This window comes from Orcinus orca, chromosome 9 (assembly GCF_937001465.1).
Source record: "Orcinus orca chromosome 9, mOrcOrc1.1, whole genome shotgun sequence".
Lineage (NCBI taxonomy): Eukaryota > Metazoa > Chordata > Mammalia > Artiodactyla > Delphinidae > Orcinus > Orcinus orca.
In genome coordinates, this window is record NC_064567.1 from 15,931,842 (window position 1) to 15,954,401 (window position 22,560).

Consider the following 22,560-nt stretch of genomic DNA (forward strand, 5'->3'; position numbering starts at 1 on the left):
AAAACATCATCATAATGAGTTTCCTAAAAGCACAGTTCTTAGATTCTGAAACTTCATAGTTAGTGAAAAAAATCTATTGTTACATATTAATCTTGAATGAAGTAAGTCATAGTAACTGACACTTGGGCTCTTAATTCTAAGAATTGTGCTTATTAAAAACCAAAACATCATTGTAAGGCACAAATAGCATTCTGTATCTCTCACCTTTTATGCCCACTTCTTCCACTTTTTATACTGAGATATGAGATGACTGTTCTTCAATGAAATCACAGACATGGAGGGAACGATAGCAAGTCCTTTACCTTCAGCTGTGGAATTTGGGTGAAACTGAATGAGTCTGAGATTAACGGCGCCAAGGGAGGGTTTTCCCAGGCAAATCCTCCCTCTAGGTGGCGCTCTAATTCCCCCCGCCACCCACCCTTCCGGCGACTTCCGTTCCTCCTTTCCCAGCAGCGCCAACACTGGAAAAGCACATCGTTTACCTCTTGGAATTACTCACTTTTACCACCAGCTCCACCCCACCCAGACCGTGCACCCCTAGAAGGCAGACACTCTCTCATTCCTCTCCAGAACCCTATCATATCTAGAGTGAGACCATTGAAATGCCCAATGAATATCTGATGAATGAGTGAAAAAATAAGTAAATGACTCTGAATACCATTTTCTCTGCTCTTCCTCATGTTCCAATGACCTTGACTGCCTTCTATACTCAATCCCTCTATACATCACCTGGTACCAATTTCCTGTTTAAACCCAAGCACCCCATTCTCAACCTTGAACCTCTAGAAGAAGGCTCTCCTGTCTTTTCCTCTACCTCCTTTATTGCAAACATCATATAGGTCTGCCAGTTCTCTGGAGCGTCTTCCTAATCATATTTCACCTTGCTTATTTTAAGGCTCTCGACCTTGCATGGTCTCTGACTCACCTGCATAAAGGAGAAGGAAACCTTACCTCTTCTTTAACAAACTGTGTTATTCAAAGCCTTAAGACTGAACACTTGGGACATTATTTTCATCATAACTTCATTGTGGCTACAGGCCTTTGCTTTTCAGAACTAATAACATTTATTTTCTCATCATATTTTCATAACAATTCTACTTAGGTAGGCTGAACAGGATTTTTTTTAATTGATAAGGATACAAACTCAAAGAGGTTAAGATGACCCCATTATTTAATACAAGAATCTTGACGACCTTAAAAGATCTTAAAATTTCTAGTTTGGATATTTTTTTCTCCTCTATAATATAATGCCATATCTTCAGCTGACTAATTAATTTTCTTTCTCAGTTGCCTCTCATGTCAAACCTAAACTCCAGTGTATGTAGAGTAAGCGGCCAAATCACCCAGTGTAGTGGTTTCCCTTCTTCGGTGTTTGTCAGAATAACTGGAGTCATGTCTTAGCATCCGGATGCCTGGAGCCCATCCCCAGAGATTCTGATTTGAGAGGTGGAGTCAGGGAAGATGGACATGTGACAGGGCACCTGGATGCAGGTGATGTATTAGAAACATTGGCTGTAATGCTCCAATATTTGAGCTCTAAGTTTAAAGAAATCAAGGTAAACCACAGCTACGCTTCTTACTAGCTGTGTGACCATTAGCAAATATCGTGGTCTTTCTTGCTTCAATTTCCTTATCCCTAAGATGACAGCACTAATACCTCCTAGGATGGACATGAATATTAATCTAGAAAATGAGTGTGAAGGACAGAACCCAGAGTCTGACTGCTACAGAGTATTTGATGAGGATAATGGAAATGCTGATTAGGGGGATGCAGCCCTGCCCACCCGCCCCCATGAAAGTCCACCCTTGCTTTCCCTCCCCCACTGCTTTATTTCTCATGTCCACCTGCCATGAGAAAACAAACAAACAGAAACCTAGGTGAGACTTTCTTCTTCTTGAAATGCTTCTGCCCTCTCTAGTCTCAGACTGTTCTCTCTAAATGCAGATCCAAAACCCCTTCTGAAAAGAAACACACGGAACATGTGATCGTGCTCCAGGCCCCAGGGAATTTGACATGTAAGGTCCCCGAATCAGACCGTTGACCTTGGCCTTTCCTACAGTGTCTAGGAGAGCATTTTACCTACAGGGCACTCCCAAACCAAGGTGCAGCCGTCTCATTGCTGAGGTTGGTGACACCCATAGCCATGTGCTGTGGCCCTGCTGCCATCATGGAGCCGTCAGCTCAGAGGAAAGAGTTCAGGTTTGGGTTCAGGAGCCCGCATTTATCTCATCGCAGTTCTGCCGGAAGCCGAGTTGTCCCTGTGTCTCCTGGAACCTCAGGGTTTTCATCTGTAAGCTGGTGATGATGTTGATGATGATGGTGTTGAGGGTGATAGTGATGATAGATGCTCTGCCTACCTCACGGGCTGGTGGTAAAGGTAAATCGTAACAAGGCACTGTTTATAAACTGCTACACTAAACATAAGCTACTGTTAATGAAATCAGTGGGGCCAGTTCTGCCTGTCTCTTTCCTCAGTTCTGCTGCTTGTCGTTATCATTTTCTCAGGACCCCTAGAGATTGCCTAAGATGCTGAAAGGTAAGTTTGACCAGATGAAGTGAGTAAGAGGAAAGATGTGTGACAGGTGTGAAGAAAAGGAAATCGGAGTCAGAGTGAAAAAAAAAAGTGAGTAGACAATTGTAAAAAAGGTTAAACTAAAATGGTTATGAATTGTTTTACTAAATATTATGTTATAGGGCTTCCTGAGAGTTGTAAAGGATGCATACCAAAAATTTCAATCGGTTATTCTCACTAAATTTAGGTTTTTACAATTGATTAGCAGCACTTTATACTATAGCTGTGCTTCTCACACTCAATGTGCATGTCAGTCACCTAGAGATCTTGCTAAAATGCGATTCTGATTCAGTAGGTCTCTGGTGGACTCTCAGGGTCTGCCTTTCTAACAAGCTCCCTGGCGACAGTAGCTGCTGGCCTGGGGACCTCATTTTGAGTGACCAGTCACTAGTGTTTAGTTCCATAAATTGGGAGAGCAGGCAAGAAATCAGAACTCTCTAATCGTGACATGCATAGCTTAAAACACACAACGAAGGTCATTGACGATAACACTTCCTACTATGTGCAAAAGCTGATCACTCCTGTATCTTCATGTGCGAGTCATATTTACAATGTTGCATTATTTATAAAAGAAATTTGCAGAGTCACCATCCGAATTGCTATGGACTTGACTGAGCCCCTTAAGAATACAAGGCCCTTTGTCAGGTGTGATCTCAGGCCTCTTACCGGTGCTTCTCCTGGAGCCTTCCCCTGCGAGGGTGTAAGTGATAGTAATAGTGTTTAGGAAACTTCATTCTTACGATGAGAAGGATGTAGTGTAATATGCTTTCTGAATGCTAGAGTATTCTCTTATTTAAGGTTTGAACATCTGTTTTTCCCTTGGATGTGCCTTTCCACACCATAAGGGAAGTAGAGCAGGGATCATCCATCTGTGTGGCTTCCTGGGAGATGCTGGGCTGCCTAAGGAAGGAGCCAAGGACTCTTGCCTCAGAGTCCAGAATCAATCAATACGGAACGTATCTCAGTAACAATCTTAGGGAACAGAGAAAGTCTCCACTCAGGATAAAACAAATGGAGACCATGTAAAACTTTAAAATAATGTTTTCATAATGGCCTTCCTTATTTGCTAATAATATGGCCTGTTCTAAACCTGCCCATGGAATTATTGCTCCCCATAGCAGAGAATCATCGCTAAAGTTGTAACACAAAGTGGCCTTCATTTTTGAGCATTAGAACATCTGAAGGCTTCCACTGGGCATCTTCCAGTTGGCCAGATGGGGTGTCCATGTTAAGTCAGAAGTTGGATCTTTGGCTTAAAAAAAAATCCTGCAGCTTTGGAGAATCTTATGCAAGGGCCAATTTAGTTCTTCAAAAAATATTTTCTATAAAAGAATGTTGCCTTCTGGTATATTTCTTTAGATATGGTCCAAGGTGATCAAATGAGGAAGCCTGAAGCTGCTATAGGAAGAAAGCAGGGAGTTTATTACGTTATTTTAACTGGTGGAGGTACTTAAGTTTTGAAACAATAATGTAAAGTCTTTCTTCTCATCCTCTTTTCTTGATTACCATATATAGTTAACTGTTAAATTCAATGACTCTGGCAAAACACAGAATCTTACATACAGCTCAATTCATTTCAAACTTGTGAAAAGTTTGATTAATTTTAATGATGTGAACAAAAATAAGGGTTTTTTGATTATTATGTTTGTTATTAGGAAAACACAAATATATACCTGGAGAAACATATTATTTTTTCTCATTCTAGAAAAATGTCCATGCTACAAGATATTAAAATTTTTTAAGTTATGAAGAAGGAAAAAAATGACTTATAATCCTGCTCAAAATGGACACCACTGTTAACACTCTGATATACTTTTATAGTTTTTCTGATTTAACCTTTGAAAATAGTTGCACAAATAATTGTGTGTCCTGCTTTTTAGATCAACATAGTAATCGATGTATGCTATATGTTTATAGCTTTCCACACATTAACATGTGCGTTTGTTTCTACTAAGTGGGCCAATTAAGATGGAAATTTAATTTATTTAGCTTGACATGGGTAAATTTGAATCATAAAGAAAGCTTAGTAAATTAATCTGATGGACTCTCATTAAAAAGTTGGAAATAGAAAAATGCAAACAAACAAACATAATCCCATGAAGCAAACAAAAAATCTTTCTCCCAGCAAAGGATGTGCTGTTTAGACGGAACAGATAATCTTGTGGACCTTAGTGTGTACAAATTAAAGGTCAAGCTGAGTAAACATTATCTTCCATTCTTAACCTTGAGGACCCTTCCAGATACATATCCAGGGGTAAAAGTCTCCCCAGGGAAGCCACAGCTGCCTGATCCCACCCAGGTCCAATCTCACCCCCTTAGCAGGTCCCAGGAGCCTGCGGAACTTCTGAGCTGCTCTGGGCTAAGAAGAGAGGGCCTAATGCACTGCACGTGGGTAAACCTGCAGGGGCAGCAAACCTCTTCGATGCACGTCACTCCAGGGCTTGGCATCCTTTGGGGAATTATTTATTTGCTCTATTATTATTTGGAATGAATAGTGTACAGATTGGCTCTAGTTTAACGTGAGTCAGATCAAATTTGGGTTTGTCAACCGCACTCTTGTTTGTAGAGGAGGGGTGGAAGGCTTTTATTGTCTATGCCAGTATTGGGATTCTCACCAACTTGAGCCTGAAATGATTTCTAGCCTTTTAAAACAGTGGTTTGAGTCTGATGGTTAGGGATCACAGAGTTTGCCCTCTGATATATGATATCTGGGAATTTGAAGATGTACTTCAAGGCTGTCACAAATGAATTTAGTTTGGAGAAACAGATCAAAAGCAATTTAGCAGGAATAAGTTGGTAGAGGTGGATTTCTACCAACTTCTCTCTAACTAGATCCACATTTCCTAAAACCAAGCTAACTGTGGGTTTCCAACATCTCATCCAGTGATGTTCTCTTGCAAGAGGTTAAAATGAGAGCAGTTAACTTCAAAGGCAGCAGAACCAAGAAGACAAAAGAAATAGAAGTGGACTTGAACTGAGACCTTAGGGAGAACATCCATAAATCTGATAGACAGAAGCCAAGCATGAGCTTGGGGAGAGGAGCTTCAGACCTCACAGAAAACTCTACTAGATAGCGCTGAGGTCTCCTCCACTCTGGATGAACTGCTCGGCAACTCTCTTTGGGCCCTTTTGGCCCATCTGGCTCTGGTGGGGTTCGTTAGGAGGTTTCTCTCCAGTGGATTTGTCTTGTTTGCTTTCTAAATCTCCTAAGCTCTACATGCCCCGTAGTATAAAAATGGCAAGAAGTCATTCCAGGACAGGAACCAGCCTGTCCCCTCCATGTTCCTCTCAGAGGAAGTATTTGAAGGCAAAACAGAATCCATCAGTTGTTCTAGTGAAGAGTTGCTGCCTCACATAGGACTTGAGCAATCTTGGATGCAGGGCCATGACTTAGACAACCTGGTCACTGGAGTCAACTAATCCATAAAGTTTACACTCTCCACCCCATTGTTTCAATTCATATTTCCCCCACTCTTGCGGGGGGATCATGAAAGGAGACCAAGGAAAAGACCCAGAGGCTCCCTTTCATGGGCAGAACAGGATCCCTCCAGGCCCAGGGCTTAGCTACACACACACTAGTTAGTTTCCTGGGTTAGGTTTCTACCCTGACTTCCATTTGCCACCTCTAATGTGTAACATTAAATATCTTGTTGAAATCAGAAAAATGTTTAGACTTGGGCATTTCTATTAAAAATTGTTTAATTTTATTTTGAAGAACAAATATTATTTCCTTTTCTCCTTCCCATCTCAAATTGACCCCTTTCCTTGTCTAACTTCCAAGTCCATACCAAGGTATAGCCAGATTTATCATCATCTATTGGAACTTGAGCAACTATTGAAAATAAGTATAGAATAGAGGAAGGTGTGACCACTCTTCTTAAGGTGATTTTAATGTTTCTTTGGTGAGGAAGATCAGCGTAAGTATTAGGGGCTGTTTTCCTCAAAAGGGAATAGATTTCACTACTCATCTAACGTGACATGGGATTGCTTATCTCTATTCTTGGCGGAATTTAAGCAAAATCACACGTTGTCCCTTGAGAATGTTCCAATATTTGTATCTACTGTGACTCCTAATGCTGCAGCGAGATTGGAGTTCCTGTGGGGAGGCCAGGAACCTCTGAATTGGAAGAGGTGAGAAATGTGACAGCTGAGTATAGGACAGTTAGTAAGGCTTTAAGGAGCCTTCCAGCCAGAAGCTGGAAATGGAGAAACTATGGGACTGTGGCTTATCTGATAAATTTGACTTTTACTGAAATGAGGATGTGGACATACCCAATGAGGAGCACCATGTGCAACTGAGGGACATTTAAGGTACATCCTAGAAAGGATAAGACATGGAAATATTGACTGGTGTTTCCTGAAGTAAATCTGCAGATCTTATAATAGATTCCTCAAGATAGCATCTAACTGATTTTATTTCCATTTGTAGGTCTCCATATGAAGGTGCTTCAATTATTAAATCATTTTGGATTGTCTACCCTTTGTATTGAAAGGAAGTCACTATATTAATTCTGAGTTTCAGTGGTCCTGCATCTTCTCACTGAACCTCTCTGTTCTATACTGTACTGCTAGACAGTTGTTTCTAGTTCTTTCACGTTACCACTACCCAAATAACAAATGGCACATAGTAGGTACTCAGTTCATGTTTATCATTTCATAGAATTAAGATAACCTTTAACCTAGTTCCTACTCAATTTCCCCTCTCTCCTGCAATCTCCACCAACCCTGGCAAGATTTAACATTAACTGGCTGCCCTAACCAAAAACTGTGATGTGAGCAATCATTTTCTTTGGCATCTCTAGCTTTTCTGCTCTGTCTTTCATACTCAGGGATGTTTCCATTATCAATGTGCAGGCACCCAGAGTCCCAGCTCCTGCTGTTGTATGAAGACATCTTGTATCCAGGCTTCATGCTGGCCATGGGCATCCCTAGTTTCCCTTGATGTGCTCTGCGGACACATGGCAGTATGTCAAAGTTCAGAAGCTACAAGTGCCTCTGAGGCTGTGTTCCTAGGAACTGCCAGGGCCAGGGAGGAGCCGTCATCCTCTATCACTAGCTACTTCTGGAAGCTGAAGACCTTGCTTTCTTTTCTTAGCATTCCCCTCCTTTTTCCTTTCTGAGCACAATTCCCCAAAATTACTAACAATGACAACCAAGTCTCTGAATGGTTAAGTAACTTGTCCAAGGTCACGAGGTAGTAAGAGGTAGAACTGAGATTGTAGATCAAATATATCTAACCACAAAGCTCCTAAATCAGGGCTTCCCTGGTGGCGCAGTGGTTGAGAGTCCGCCTGCCGATGCAGGGGACACGGGTTCGTGCCCCGGTCCGGGAGCATGCTGCATGCGGAGTGGCTGGGCCCGTGAGCCATGGCCGCTGAGCCTGCGTGTCCGGAGCCTGTGCTCCGCAATGGGAGAGGCCACAGCAGTGAGAGGCCCGCGTACCGCAAAAACTAAAACAAACAAAAAAAAACTCCTAAATCACACTCTTCCACCGCCACCCCACTGTCCTATGACAAGGGCCCAGTGAGCATCTGAAGATATTTTGGTCCAATCCCTTCCTTCTTCCTCTTTCCTGCATCCAGGAATATGCTCTCATGCTATGTATTTTATTCCTACCTCACTATGATCTAGAGAATACACTCTCTTGGACAAAGAATCCTGTTGTCAGACCAGACCTTTCTGACTGCATATTATTGCATATTGTTTTATTCTCCATTGCTTTCTCAAGCATTGGTTTGCCTGGCCTGGTGGTTCGACTGGCTCGTGCTGAGGAAGGTGGGGGGGGAGTGAAGACAGGAGGATGTCTGGGCAATGCTCTGTCTGTTCCTCCAGGCTGCTATCACCTGACCAAATTGTTTGTTGGATTGCTGTGTTCCAGCCCCAGGGGAGGCCACAATGCCTTGTTTGTTTGTGTATGAGAGTCTCTGGCTTTGATTAGCAGCTAGCTTCAGTGCAGCTGAACATACAATAGGGACCAAAGGATGGGAAAAAAAATCCTGCTACAGTTTCCCATTGGAAAGCATTCGCTGTCAAGCCTGGATATCCAACAGTGGGGCACAGATGGATAGAGGCTGGGAAAGGTTAGGTGATGGATTCTCCATGCCCTGCAGCCTGTTGTGTGTGATGAAGTTGCTCCTTTACGTGAAGTATTGAGCCTTTATCCCTCTAGATGCTGTTTACGATTAAGGTTTGAGACTGGTATTGATGTGGTTTGACGAGGGGCTGAAAAGCATGAAGGAGCCCCACGATGACAAGGGCAAGGGTAAAAACAGTGAAAAAGATGCACCTATGTTAAAAGGCTAGTCACACAGTTAAAAAAAATGCCATTATTTTGGCTGCATGGAAGAGGTAAAAATAACTATAATTCTATCAATGAAGGAGGAAAGTAGCAAGTTTTTATATCATAACATAGGCAAAGTTAGTGATTTCATAACGTAGACACACTGATAATAGATAATTTATTTCTTCTCATTAAATTATATATGATATCTAGGGTAAGCACCCCCATCTGCTGGTAGCTGAATAATAAGATGTCTGCCTGAAGGAAAGACTCCTCATACATCCTTAGAGTAGTGCGTAAGTTATCAAGAATTTTTCATCAATAGAATATTTGTCTGGAACACTGCATGTTGCAAAAAGCCACCATCCATTATCCTAGCTTGTAGGTACCTTATTTCGGTCCTCATAAGGCGGACAAAGCAGGCTTATAGTTAGAAAACCATACAATGATTAAATGGTAAACGAGTTGTTATCACATTGTCTGGAAGAAGAAGGTATTCCAATCTGGAGTGGAAAAGGGAGGCTGCATGAAGGGGGTAGGGTTTTCAAAGACAGAGTGGTATTGTCTATGGCAAGAAGGCACGGGGAAGGCATTGTAGGTGAGGGATGGAGAAAGAGGAACGCCAAAGAGATGATAAAAAGCAAGATACTGGGGGACAGAGAGCAGAAGGGCCTGATTTGTGCAGTCAGTGGGTGGCCAAGGAGTGAAAGTTAGGATTAGAAAAAAGTTTTGGGTAACGATAGCAAGACCCTCGAAGGGCAAGCTGACCTGCTCGGATTCTATCCTGATAGATGGTAAGGCATCACCGAAGGTTCTCCACAAGCAAGGAAGGAAAACAAAAAACTTTGCTAGAGTATAAGAAAGATTATTTTCAGAGAAGTAACAGATTAGAGGTGGAGAGAATCCGTTAGGTTTTAAAAAGTAATCCTCTGTGTACCACCCCTCCCCCCAAGCCCTTGATCTTTCCAAATTCTGGAAATCCTGTTCACGCTTCAGTGCTTTGCTTCAATACCATCTCCTCCATGAAAACTGTCTTCATTCCTCTAGTTAAAAATGAATACTTATTCCTTATTCTGTTTCACAACTTTCTATGATTTTTCTTTCATAGTTTTTATCCATTCATTCATTCATTCAAAAATATGCCATGAGCACAGTCTACTGGGCTCTATGTTAAGTACTAGGAATGCAGAGATGAATACAACTCAGTCTGTCTTTAAAGCTCACAATCTAGTTGGGGGCCAGGCACACCAACAGAAAATGGATGCAATATCAGTGCAATGATCTAGATAGGCACTTTTGAAAGCCCATAAGAGAGACACCTAATGCAGCTGGGGGTGGATTCAGGGCAGGCTTCCAAGAGGACGTGTCTCCTGACTTGTGTTTAAAGACTGAAAAAGATAAGGGAGAAAGTGGGAGTTCTCGGTAGAGACAAGCGTGTGAATCCTGACTTCATTCTTACCATACAGTGGTTATTTTAAATGACCGTCTCTCCCTTACTTAACTAGCCCAATGCTTTGCATGATACCAAATGTCTGAAAGAATGAATAAATGAATAAATGAATAAATGAATGGATGGATGGATTTCTGATGCCTTGACATAAGTAGGTACTTAGGAGGAATTCTTTCTGGAGACACTATGAAGGAAAATAAAAGCTATCTGACATTAGGATGGAAGTCTAGATGTTAGGATGGAAGGTAGGGGCATGATAGGGTAGTGAAAAATGAGATGTTGACCAATTTGAAAGAATTCCAGTGCCACTGATGGAAGAAGTCTAGAGAAAGAGCTGATATGGGGGGAAAAGGGGAGTGTTCTGGGCTAGAAGGAATTGTGGAGAGACTGGATTATCCTCAGAACGGAGTGTGAGCCGGACTCAGGCTTCTCAGGTCTCTGACCTTCATGGGCAACCTCAACGTCTAGGAGACCTTTTCATGAGAAGGCGCCTCAGGCATGTGGTGGACGGTGGTGACCAGGCTCCCAGCTAACTCAAATCCCCGAGCTCAGTACTATACCTTCCTCCTCAAGAGATCTTGCAACATACTTTTGCTAGAATGAGGCAAGGCCGTGTTAACAGTTTTATTTTCTGGGAAATATATGTTATTACTTTGCTCCTTATTTTAAGGTTTCCTGGGATGCATCAGCTTTCAGGAAAACTCTGTAATGAGGTCTAGGCATGTCACATGCACACGGAATGGTATGAAGCCACACCTTCCAAAAGAGATCAGTTGGCCTGTGAGTTGCTTTCTGTACTTGGTTTACATTTTAGATGTGGGCTGATCACCACACTGAGATGCCTGCACTTCCCTTGAAACTGCTGATTTTGCTTTGCTCAAAGGAATGATCTTCTGCCAGCATGTACAGACTCATTACTTCTGCAGCCAGTGGAAAAAGTACTTACTCATGAAACTCAGCACCAGAGTGACTGTGGAAGCCAGATTGTTATGGCTCAACGAATATTGATTAAAATATGTGGAGAAAAACAAGTGATGGGCCCTCAAAGGGAGAAAGTGTCTTTATGTTCAACAGTCTGCGGGAAGGCAGACTCTTTCTCTCTTTCTGGTATTTTCTTTCTCCAGTTCCAGGATCCTCCTTCATAGTGAGGGCAGAGTCGAGGTAAATGGATCATTTTCATTTTCCTTCCTTAAAAATTATTCTTTTAGCTTTGCTAAAAGAAAAGAAAGCTCGGGAAGTCAAAATTGTCTGGTTTCCAATCCCCAGTTCACTGGAGAGTCAGAAGAGGCAGGAAATGTCTTGGGGACAGAGATTAGACAAGATGTTTTCTAAGAAAACCATTGAGCCTAGGATATATTATATTTTTTATTGTTCCAGATTAGGATTGAGTCTCCAAGTCCTGTTCCACGTAATTTGGGGCCTGTGAAGGTGAAGTCTTGTGATTTCACAGAGGTTTTACCTCTTCTGGTTCCTTTGACCAATAAGTAAGCTTCTGCCAGGATGAGCCTATTGTAATACAATTAAGAATCTTTTTTCTGCAGATTCTCCACTTGATATTAAAAAAAATCATATCCTGTTTAGGCTTCTCTGTAATGAAGCTAACGACTAACACCCATGTAATATTTTTCCCTTCACAAATTGCCTTCATATATTTTATGTCATTTAATCCTCAGAACAATTGTATGAGATCAGTTTTTTTGTTTGTTTGTTTGTTTGTTTTTTTGCGGTACGCGGGCCCCTCACTGCTGTGGCCCCTCCCGTTGCGGAGCACAGGCTCTGGACGCGCAGGCTCAGCGGCCATGGCTCACGAGCCCAGCCACTCCGCGCGCAGCATGTGGGATCTTCCCGGACCGGGGCATGAACCCGTGTCCCCTGCATCGGCAGGTGGACTCTCAACCACTGTGCCACCAGGGAAGCCCTGAGATCAGTTTTAATAATTTTACCCCTATACAGATGAGGAAAAGGAAGCTTCTAGAATGGAGGAGGCTTGACCAAGGTTTCCCCAAGAAGGTGCCTCATGCATCTCATAGGATAGTTTGGGGAGTTTTCATAGTCTGTAAAAGTATTTTGTAAAAATAATTCAAAAAAAAGTTGGCATTCTGTTCTCTCCTGTGTATAGATTCTGTGCTTTAAAACACTGGCTTACACAATTCTAAAGCAGTTTCTTAAAGAACAGTTCACATGCATTTGGATCTCATGGGGTTGCATCCTCCACCTCTGAAATCAGAACCTTAATTAATCAGAATATTTATTTTTAACCAGGCCATTTCATATGCAGCAAAGTTTGAGAAACTCTTTGTGTGTGTGTGTGTGTGTGTGTGTGTCATAGTTTCACCTTATAGCTATTGAGAATAGGGTCTCTTATGGTGCTAGCTATCTTCCAGAAAGTATTGGTTATAGATTCTAGGTTTTAGACCAGACTCTAAGTCTGGTTAATTTTGTATCTGAATTAAATAATTTGAATTTTGCAGGCTTCCACTTCCTTAATTGTAAAACTAGAAGCCTAAAATAAAAGATCTCTAAGATACCCAAAGCACTTTGATTTAGCTTCTGTGCTCTTGCCAGGTTTTAGTCTCCCGATTCTTTTCTTTCTCTTCGTGATTCCGAATGTGCTGAAGTCAGTGGTTCTTAAAATGTGGCTCCTGATCTGCAGCATCTCTTTCACCTGGGAACTCATCAGAAAGGCAGATTCCCAGGTACCACTCCAAACCTATTAAATCAGAAACTCGGAGGGTGGGGTCAGCAATCTGTGTTTTAATAATCCATCTAGGTGATTCTAACACATGATGAAGTTTGAAAACCACTGATTTATGCATTTCTGATCCTGGCTAATACATGCAAATATGTAGCAGTACAGTGACAACATCTTGTCTTCTTTGACCTATGCACTAACCAAAAATCTACAGCTCTCTGTTCTCAGGGAAAGGCAATAAGGAACGTATGATCCCTCTGTTTTTAATACATGACTTCTGAGGGTAAAAACCCGATTTTGCACGTTTCTAAAGTAGCTTCTCTCATACATAGAGATAGAAGTCATATGAAAGTTTGAGAGAGAAATGGTACTTTCAATTACAATGGTTCCAATGTGCATGAATTTTTGTTACTACAGTTTAGTTAATTAGCACCTCTTCCCCAGCAGCATGGTTCAAATTTGAGTATATTAACTATAAATAGTTGCATAAAGTACAAATTAAACTGCTAGCTCCTCAGTCCACAAATCACTCCATAATAGATTTGCTTTCTAATCAGTGACCAATCACATCACTTCCTTCATCCTTTGCCCATCATTGGTCCCTCTGCATCTGTTATTCATTTTATGCACAGACAGTGAAGCATGGAGTACTGTTGCCTCCTTGTCTCCCAGTATAAACCCAATGACATTTTTCAAAAACAGTTTAAAGAAGGAATTGGCCAACAGAAATGAATGTGCAGGCAAGAAATGAGAGGTGATTTAACACTGGAAGTGAAATTCAAATGAAACATAAATGGAGTTAGCGAAGAAATACCTGTAGGTGGGAACGTTGACACTGCTGCCAGTTGAGAGGCTCTGCATTACGCGGCCTAAGACACTTAGTGGAGCCACGCTTGTCTGTATAAATGAGAAAGGGAGACAAAACAAAGAGGATGAAGATGTCCCAAAGGGACTGATGCTGGCAAGAAACTCACTTAATTCTCAAGTATATTTTAAGACGTTGAAAGCATGAAGAATAAAACGTCGGAGGCCAATCCAGACCTAGAAAGGCATATGACAATTGGCCAAGGCATAGAAAAGATGCTCACTCTGTATTGTAATTTATACAGTGAGAAAAAGAAAGCAAGCTGTTCAAAGTAGTCTTGATCAGTATTTTACCAAAAAAACGAAACACTTTAAATCTTAACATTTCTAATGTTGTAAGTTACCATATACTAAATAAGTATGAGCTTTGCTATATTTCTTTATTTCCCTATACATTTACCTCTGATAGTAAGATTTTTTTAATGATTTGGCAAAAGATTTTTGAAGCTCAAGGAACAATCATAACTATTCCCAATGATTATTAAGGTTGCTTTCCATGGTTTCACTTTACGTGACCATTTTTATTGTCTCACACTTCTGTGTAAAGCAGTGACTGCCTGTATATATCTGTCTCTATATTACTTCTGAGTAATAACTATATGAGATTATATATTTTGTATTTTTAAAAATAGAGTATAGATGAAAACATCTACCCATTTATTCACTCATCAAATTTTTTTTTTTTTTTTTTTTTAACGCGGGCCTCTCACTGCCGTGGCCTCTCCAGCCGCGGAGCGCAGGCTCGGGACGCGCAGGCCCAGCGGCCACGGCTCACTGGCCCAGCCGCTCCGCAGCACGCGGGATCCTCCCAGACCGGGGCACGAACCCGCGCCCCCTGCATCGGCAGGCGGACTCCCAACCATTGCACCACCAGGGAAGCAGCCCCACTCATCAAATATTTATAGGATGCCCACATACTATACTATACGGCAACACAAGGGTGAAAATGTAGACGGTACATGCTTTTATTCTTGATGAATGAAGACCGAAATAAGTAGACACAATTTCAGTTAGTGGTAAGTTATGAGGAAAATAAAACAGGGTAGTTAGATGGAGAATGATTGTGTTTGTCAAGGGAAGGAGGGATGGTTTAGGGAGGAGAGTATCAGGAAAGGCCTACTGAGTTTCCACCAAATTCTTTTCTGTTCCCGGGCAGGGATAAAAACAACTGTTAAAATGTTATCTCATACAATTTCAATAACTAAATCTAAACTTCTTATTCTGTAACTTGAAGTACAATATATTTATGAAAATTAAACAGTTATTAATGTTAAACATACTGTTTTACTTAGTCACGTATGGTCTGTTTAAAAAAAAAACAAATAAAAACTCTAATAATAAATTTATGAAGAGAACCTTAACTCAAGACTTAAGCATTAAACAATATTTTATGTTTACTGATTACATGTATTTAAATCTGGGATCATATGTTTGAATTCCAAAGTCTGTGGCTGTATCTCAACTGAGAAATGAATATTAAATAGGGTTTAGACAAGGAGAGGGAACCATATGCTAATGTTCATTAAAAAAGTTTCTCAAGCTTTAGTAAATATCTAGCAAAAATAATATTGCTATAGAGAAATTATAAATCCACATGTAAAACATTTTTTATCATCTATCATGTAAGAACTTGGCATCAGTGATAAGCACCATTAATGACAAGAGAAATATTGCCATTATTGCCACATGAATTTTGTAGTTAGCACATGGGCATAAACAAAGACATTGGGTTATCTTCTTAGGTGGTGAAATATGAAACTGAATATATATGTATATTCATTCATTCTTATTCATATATTCATAATATACAAATAGGAATAAAATATATATGTGTATATATACATGTATATGTGTATATGTATGTGTGTGTGTGTGTGTGTGTGTGTGTGTATATATATATATATATATATATATATATATATATATATATATATATATGGAGAGAGAGAGAGAGAATAGTTTAAAAACTATTTTAAAGCCAAACAACTTCAAGCCATATTTGGTTTAAAGGATTATTTTCTTGCAAAGCAAACATTTCTTTGATTCTTAGTCAAGCTGCGAGCAGGTAGAAGGCGGCCCGAAGCCAGTGTGATAAGTGGTATTCACCTTAGAGTTTGGAGGGGCGGAGAGTGGTGGACGTGGGGCTTCTGTGCTAGTTTTGCTGCGCGTGTGTTATAATTCAGCACCGCCTGGAGCATGAAAACAATATTGGCAACAGCAGGGGAGGCCTGCCAGCTGTTGGGTCATTTCCTTAACTGTCCATTAGCTTGGATGCTCTGAATGGGACACCTGTGGACACAAAGCACATTGTTGAATGCTCATTACAGAGCCACAGCGCACACAGTTCACCTCAGAGCTGACTTGGAGTCTACAGAAAATCAAGCCAGAAGTTCTAACACAGAGGGTTCCCCCAATCCCAGCTTGCTCTGCGAGATGAATAACCATCACACCCAGACCTCTGAAGAGGAAGAACAAGGTCTCCTGTGGGGCAGGTTGACAATGAGCTGCAGGGCCCGAGACGCCAGAGTGCTGGTTTGTGTAAGGCTACTGCTGTTAGGAATGAAATTCAATTGACAAGCTAATGTCAGAAAATCAAGAGACAACTGATGATGCAAACCTGGGGAAAACCCCACGATGTTATAAAAGTTTACTTACTTTATTCAGTGTCCAGCGTCACATTTTTTTCTACAGTACTCCTGATTCCTGTTTTAGCTCTCTTTCTCCTATCTAAACACGTCCCAGAAGTTTTTTCCCTTTTTTTAAAATCTCTCCCAGCCATGGCTTTAAGTCGTATATGGAGTAAAAGTGTTCATAATCTTATAATAAATATATATTTATTAACGCAAGGGCCAGGTATTAAACTCTAAGAGGAAAACAGCAGAATAGAATAGTTAGAAAATACAGTTTGCATTTTAAATTGGACACTAAAATGTTCTGCTTTAAAAAGAGATTTTAGACCCCACGTGTGGCTTTTATTTTTTCTATCAGGTGAGTGAGGAGTGAGTGTGAGCATGGGAAAGGGCTGTGTGTGCGTGTGTGGGTGAATTACGATGAAAGGTGAATAGGAAAAGAAATAATAAGACTATTTTATTTACCCATGGCATAAAATAATCATAATTAATAATAAAAATAAAATTGAGGATGCTCAGGGGTTGTCATTTAGATATGAACGCATGTGTTTGTATTTTCCAAGCACATATCAAGCATACGTATATATGTGTGTAAGGGAATTTCAGAGCTAGAAAAAGGGAGGGATTTGTTTTCTGCCTTTTAGAATGTCACGGGAACTCGTCCCTGCGGATTCCTAATTAGTGGACTATGTATCCGGGGGGGCGGGGTATCAAAGAGGGCAGTAGTATTGAGTATGGATTGAAACAGTGACCTAGGCCATCTTAACATTCCCTCTGACCCTTTGATGTCACTTAAACCCTAACCTCAACATAGAAAAATATAGAGTCAGTGAGTCCTAGCAAAGCTGTGAGAGGCTGGAGACCACGCAGCGGGCGCCGCCCACATCAGCAAGATAACCCAGGCCTCGCGCCCAGCCTCCGAGTCCTGAGATCTTGGCAGTTTGTCTTTCTCCTCTTCTGGGCAGGTTTGAATACCCTTTGTGGATGCCCAGAAACAGTCGGAGATCTCAGTCAGATTCTGATAAAATGGAAAACAAAACCCTACAGGGGAGAAATCCTGAGTTTTCGGTGATTACAGAGGAAGCCGAAGAGCCAACAGAGGAACTATGAGCTCTGTGAGGAGAGCGGCTGTCTCAGTGAAAGGACAGAGACGTTTGCTTTCAGTCCCTGGGAGTGCTTTGCTTCAATGTCAAGTTTTAAGGAAATACTCAAAAAAGAACTCTCAGGTTATGGGTATTCAGGTCATGCCGTCTAGAGACTTAAGCCTCCTGAGAGGGAATGGAAGGGAGAAAAAGCTAACCTTTGCAATAGCTAACATTTTTTGAGCCGGGGTCTCTGATAAATCCTTTATGTAAATGACTTCAATTAATCCTTACAATAATTCTATAAAGAATGGAAACTAATGAACCCCATTTTACAGATGAGAACACTGAGGCTGAGAGTTGTTAAGTAAATTGTTGTTAAGTAAAGCACAGGTCTTTGGGTTAGTAGGAGAGATGCGAAAGCTAGTGTGTGTGTTACTCCAGAACTCACATAGCTCAGATATTAGTGGGGGGGACAGATACATAGAGAAATAGATAGGTGGGTAGATAGATAGGGGGATTAGAAGCTTCTCCCTTTAGTAAGGTAAAAGGGAAAGACAATGACGCTAGTCACTAAAATGCCAGAGAACAAAGAAACTTGGGTGCTGATGGCGGGGAAGTTAACTCTGCATTGAGGGCTATGCTTTACTGCTTTCAAATACCTTATTTCACTTGAAGGGTTATTATCCCATTTTGCAAATAAGGAAACCGAGGTCTTAGGAAGGTTAAGCAGATTTCTGAAAGTCATCAGCCAAGTGATTAGCAAAGGCTGGATTTGAACTCTGGTTGTCTGACTCCAAAATCCATGCCGTTTATAAACTCACAGTGAATGAAATGAACGCCCTGAAAGATAAAGGAGAGGAAGCACTCCACACAGAGATGTCTGTGAATGCTGCTCACTCACGTGTTCATTCAATCAGAGCACACACAGCTGTGAGTCAGGCCTCTGAAATGGAACACAAGGTTAAATGAAACTTAGCGCTCACCATTTGTCATCTAAAAATTATGTATGATGAGCTCAAAATATAAAATATGTAACACAAAATATACATTATATTAAAATACATGTAACATATATATGTAACATAAAATATAAGAATAAAATATATTTTTAGGGCTTCCCTGGTGGCACAGTTGTTGAGAGTCCACCTGCCGATGCAGGGGACACGGGTTCGTGCCCCTGGTCCAGGAAGATCCCACATGCCGCGGAGCGGTGGGCCCGTGAGCCATGGCCGCTGAGCCTGTGTGTCCGGAGCCTGTGCTCCACAACGGAAGAGGCCACAACAGTGAGAGGCCCGCGTACTGCAAAAAAAAAAAAAAAAAATTACATAGATATATATATATATTTTATAACAAAAAACATAAAAATATATGTAAAATATATAAAAGTTGATATTTAATGTGGAGCCACATGTGGCAAAACGCTGTATAAAGGAACCAAATGTAAAATAGATAGCTAGTGGGAAGCAGCTGCATAGCACAGGGAGATCAGCTCGGTGCTTTGTGACCACGTAGATGGGTGGGATAGGGAGGGTGGGAGGGAGACGCAAGAGGGAGGGGATATGGGGAGATATGTATATGTATAGCTGATTCACTTTGTTATACAACAGAAACTAACACACCATTGTAAAGCAATTATACTCCAATAAAGTTGTTAAAAAAAAAAAAAAAGAACCCATTTCTATGCTTTAAAGCCTCTGGAATTGCTGGAATTACTAGCAGGGCCAGCATGGGAAATGTGAGGTGCTGAAATTCTTGGTCCATTTCAAACCTTCATCTCCAGTGGGCTCTCTGCACTAGACTGCTTCTTGTGAAGAAAGGCTCAAGTCCATTTTATCCAGGAAATCTTCTTTAAACCTTCTGGCCAAGCTCAACATCCACTCCTTGAGCTACTAGGGTACTTATTCACGTCAGCCCTTATTCGCAGGTCCTATGCCACTCAGTGTGCGTTGATACGTCTTTTTTCTGCAAAGACAGGAAGGGACTCTGCCTATCTTTTTAAATATAGCACAGTACCCTGCAAGCCATCACTGCTTACATATTGAGTGTTCTACATATAATTATTGTACTGTATTTAATTAAGGTATTTTCTCAGTAAGGCCCTATAAAATCCAGAGACAGAAAGAAAAGACACACATGGCTATCTGTTACTGCATTTGTTGGTGTGGGACAGGAACAGTTTGAAGTTTCTGGTGGATGGAAAGGAAGTCAGTGAAGTTTCAAGGCCTACAGGATTTCCCAAAGTTGAGACTCCTGCGTATGTGGTCAGGAGTTTTGGGCCACCGGGATTGCCACACTGGGGACCTCTGGGATTCCTCTCGTACTCTTTACCCACATTTTCACACCCACTGCTCTGTTAGAAAGTTTAAAGAAGAAAGTATGATGCTGGAGGTACCTCGACATTTATAAAATTCTTGATATTCAAACATATATGATATTCTCCATGACCACACGGGAAGAAATCTAAAAATCACATTCTGATCCCTGAGCTGAGGATACCAGAGGCCAGGATGGCGAAAGCACTTGAGATCCGAGGGCCAGTGCGAGGAGGAGAGCACCCGGAGTCTGCATCCACATCCCCAGCCCTCTGCTCTCTCCCCACTCACCCAGGGCTTCTTTTCATCGAGCCTGACATCCTAAGTGATGGATTCGCTAACATAGTCTCAGAAAAGCTCTAGGGGACTGATGTGATGTCTGATTAAGATTGCCATGCATGTGTGGAAATAAGAAAGAGAGAGAGGGAGACAGAGAGAGAGAGACCACCAACCTGAGAGGAACCCCATGTCCCACAGAGAGGCGGGCTTGGAGACAGACAAAGCAGTTAATTGGGAGCAGTTCCACTAAGGGGCCTGGGAAACTTGTGCCCAGAGGGGCGGCTGTGACCCATTTGGCACACAGGCAGTGCTGGCCTTGCATATTCCAGCATCCTCCATGGCCACACACCTGGGTTACCTCACGAGTGCAGCCGTGTTCTTAGAGATTTACGATGTTTACCAAATCTGGCAGCTGGCTAATTTGTAGGAACGGTGATCCTTTGGGAACCCACTCTGAGACCCCACGCCCCCCCATAGGGCTTTAGTCCCCCGGCTTATTGTTCTTGAATTGCCAGCCAGTTTCTACAGCAAAGTGCTTTCCACTCTCTTTTGGGCCCTCGTGACCCTTTGGTATCTGCCATTGGTCATTTTGGAAATCAGCTCCCTCCTGTTTGAAAGACGTGAGACCTCTCTTATTAACGTGAGGTGACCTTGGCCTGTCGTTATAAAGTTTTCTTCCATGCGGTCACTTGACATATGTAGTTATGGAAAGTGCCTCACTCTGAATTTCTCAGGAACGTGACTTGTTTGTCCTGCCAAGGGATTTTCTTATGTTATCTGAGTTCCCTCCTTCCTACGAAGGGCCCTCAGGATGGAAATTCCAAGGGTGGAAATGAAAGCAGAGGGTAAGCTCCTTGCTCCCAGGGTGCACAGTGAGTGAGTGGGGAGACTGAGATGTGAACCCAGGCAGTCTGAGTTCAGCGCCTTGACAATTTTAATTTCTGCCAAGTCTCCAGTGATACGATGCTGCTGGTCAGAGACTGCAGTTTAGGAACAAGGTACGTTAGACATGAAGAATCTCAGAATCAGGTACCTTTAGAATAAGAAGGATCTTGAGAGATTATCCTATTGAGAGGTTTACTGACTGTGTTCAGTAGAGCCTTAGGGCCCTGAAGAGGTACCTCAGAGTGGATACAGTGGGCAAGGGGAGGTCCCCCAGTTGGGTACAAAATATAATCAGAGCAGCTTATTTTTATATGTTTTATATATTGGAGTTTTATACATGGTTTTATTTGATAGGAGGTTTTTGCTACTCAAAACAAAAGTGGAACTAAACTACCAATCTAGTCCAATATTTTCTTTTCAATATGCAAATGCAGAAACAAAGGCAGAGACTTACTTAAGATCACAGAACGGCAGAACTGGGTCTTTCTGGTACGTCATGCTACCTCTCACACTATACAGTTGAGCTGCATATTTGTGCCAGACACTTATCTCTCAGCTCCAAACCTACCCTTCTACAGTCTACCCTGTGGTGCTGGAGTCGCGACCCTGCATACACATTTCTGTTTTGCTAGTTGGCTCCAGGTTAGGCTGTCAGTAATGAGTATTAGAGGGAAATTCGGAGTAACTCAGGGGTGTAAGTGTCTGGGTTTTGTCTGAGTCCAGCTAGATTTCTCCTTTTCAAATATCAGGAACTCTACTTCCCAGTGTCCTGACTTGAACATTAGATACTGGTGAAGTTGTGACTTCAACATAGTTTGTAGTTCTGTAACACACACCATTAAATGTTGTGTTTGATTTTCAAAGATGTCAGCCCAGAGGTTACAAGAGATAAGAGATTCTTTAAGGGGTGCCACGTAACTTCTCTTTTGTGATTGATAAGAATTTAGACTTGAGCTTGCCACTTCTTTCTCTAATCCCTGCAGAGTACTCAGAAGAATCCAGCCCACACCATGGTCCTCACAGTTATCATGGCTGCCTCAGTGGTCAAGAACGTCAGCCATCTGGGCTCTCAAGGCACTTTCTTCAGTAGGCACTTTATCACAATCAACCACAGGGGTTCATCTGATTAACTGTGATGCCTTTGCACTGCATAATTACTAGCATCCTATTTTCCATTGGCATGGAGCCCATCACTGTGTTCAAACCTAAGGACACAACCACACCAATTCCTAAATACCATCTATGAGGCTCTGATTCCCTGTTTCATACCTGTCAATTTCTGTATCAATCAGGACCAGCCATGAGAAAAACCACACTGATTATTTTAACAGAGAGAATGAATGTAAATATTGGTTAACTATATATAAAGTTATTAACTATGTAACTGCAAATAAAACACTAAGGAATCATGAAGTATCCCAAAGCAGCATATAGAAGGATGGGTTTGGACCTAAGAGAACATAAAAATAGGTATAATGTATACTGCACATTAATGTATATATAATTTTCC

General features: G+C 41.5%; 1 protein-coding gene and 2 long non-coding RNA genes across 6 annotated transcripts in view; 1 reads left to right on the plus strand and 2 right to left on the minus strand.

The window, feature by feature from the left end:
* Positions 1-18,360, minus strand: part of LOC117202304 (uncharacterized) — an 86,673-nt gene extending 68,313 nt beyond the window's left edge. Inside the window, exons 1-4 of one of the 2 annotated variants that reach the window (XR_004484543.2) lie at positions 18,234-18,360; positions 15,966-16,148; positions 13,810-13,892; positions 205-308 (exon numbers count right to left, since the gene is read on the minus strand). This is a non-coding gene — a long non-coding RNA (uncharacterized LOC117202304). Of the gene's footprint in view, positions 1-204; positions 309-1,797; positions 2,367-13,809; positions 13,893-15,965; positions 16,149-18,233 lie in introns of those variants that run through there. The other variant, XR_004484542.2, reaches the window with a different exon arrangement.
* PTN (pleiotrophin) overlaps positions 1-22,560 on the plus strand; it is a 96,365-nt gene that overhangs the window by 3,731 nt on the left and 70,074 nt on the right. The window lies entirely within an intron of this gene.
* LOC117202302 (uncharacterized) overlaps positions 18,770-22,560 on the minus strand; it is a 38,720-nt gene continuing 34,929 nt past the window's right edge. Inside the window, exon 8 of one of the 2 annotated variants that reach the window (XR_007479370.1) lies at positions 18,770-19,536. This is a non-coding gene — a long non-coding RNA (uncharacterized LOC117202302). The remainder of the gene's footprint in view (positions 19,537-22,560) is intronic. The other variant, XR_004484539.2, reaches the window with a different exon arrangement.